The following is a 1,678-nucleotide window of genomic DNA, read 5'->3' as shown; positions in this document are numbered from 1 at the left end:
CATACAAGTAATGTCACCATATCTGAAAAGATAAGATAATGGCTGCAAGCTCTAGGAAAGAAAGTGGCCGTGAGGTTACAAAGGTCGTGACTGAGTCTTGGTTGATTAGTTTGCCTTTTCTTGGTCTGGTGTGGCTAACAGGCGACAGAAGGATGACGGCTTTTTATTGGGAACGTAGCGTAGAAAGGGGTTCTTCCGCAGTGAAGCAAATGATCTAGCCAATCATTCTTCTACCTATTATCCAAGTTCGGTATTCTGTAAGTTCCTAGGTCATATTCCATTGAGAGTAAGATCTGTTCGATATGTAAGTGGTATAGTCACTACCTGTAAGGCAAGCCCCATAGACACCTTACTACTTTCTAAGCTTTCTCTCCTGTCTCGCCAATCTAGTATTGCCATATAAGAGAACTGCCTTTATGGGTAGAATATCTTTGAAAGATATCTTTCCCTTCTTTCACTACGCCCTTTCACTCTTGAACTACTTGAACAAGGAGGGCAGGGGGTGCTATCGTATATAAGAAAAACTGCAGCCATTTGGCAGCGGTTAGCTCTCTCTCTAACTAGAAATTTGATAAGAGAAGTGCGAAAGGATTGCAGGCTAGATTCAAGGTATGCCAGTTGTCCACTCCACTTTCAAGATTGGTTGAGTCTTAAGTGTACTTTAGTAAGAGTATGAAGGATCTAGTGGCCGTAATTATCTGTCCACTCAAGGCGTTGCAAGCAAATGGTTTTTGAAAAGCGTTAGAAATCGTGGTCAACATTTTTCCAGTGCTTCAGCGGGCTTTGGCCTTTTTTTGTTATAGGTATTTAACCGGTTCGGAAGAGAAACTATCAGGCAATGACGTCTTCGTTGCCAAGGTAGATCTTTTTCTTTGCCTTTCAAGATATTGCGTATAAAGAGAAAGATAGCCAGTCCTCTTGGGCGGCCGAGAGTGTTATGTAAAAAAGACCAAGGAGGATCCTATCCTAAAAGAGAAGGAGGAGGAGTAGGAGCTAGCCTTCAAGGCAAAATCCATTAGATAGATAGAAATGTACACGGAATTCTTCGAAGCAGCCGTACCGGCCTTGACCAGTTTACAAGAGACTTTCAGCGGGAGACAAGGGGCACTCCTACAGGTTCCCGATGCCCTACCTGAAGCCCCACCGCGGGTTCCCGATGCCCTACCTGAAGCCCCACCGCTGGTTCCCGATTTGCCTCTCCCCGAAATAGTTGGGCAAGAAAGGGGGGAACCTTTTTTCATAATCAAAAATGCAAGTATGGAAGCTTCTATGCTCAATCGAGTAAGAAAGCTCGAAAGGGAAAATCGCTTTTTTCTACTTGATAAGGCGAAGGGGGAGTATTGGTCAGAAGTCAAGACCGGACTCTCCAATAGGGGCTCTCAGAGAGAGTATTACCGATTACTCGATTTCGAGAATAGGGATCTGCAAATCAGGGAGAGAAAACATTCATGGTTTTTTCTCTTTCAAGAGATTCTGTCTCGGAATCGTGCCTTGAGGGGGGATGCTGCCAATCCTACCGAGGACTTTATGGATTTCTTTTCCGAGAAGCGAGACGAACTCGACAAAAACCCCGAATGGGGCCCGGCAGAGAAAGACATAAAGGAGATCGAGTTCGTTGAGCAAGTAAAACTCGATCTTGCAGCACGCGGGCACGAGTCTCTCTATATAAAAGAAATTA

The sequence above is a fragment of the Lycium barbarum genome, chromosome 4, assembly GCF_019175385.1.
Source record: "Lycium barbarum isolate Lr01 chromosome 4, ASM1917538v2, whole genome shotgun sequence".
NCBI classification, from domain to species: domain Eukaryota; kingdom Viridiplantae; phylum Streptophyta; class Magnoliopsida; order Solanales; family Solanaceae; genus Lycium; species Lycium barbarum.
The sequence above is the reverse complement of the archived record's forward strand: the minus strand, read 5'-3'. Positions refer to the sequence as shown.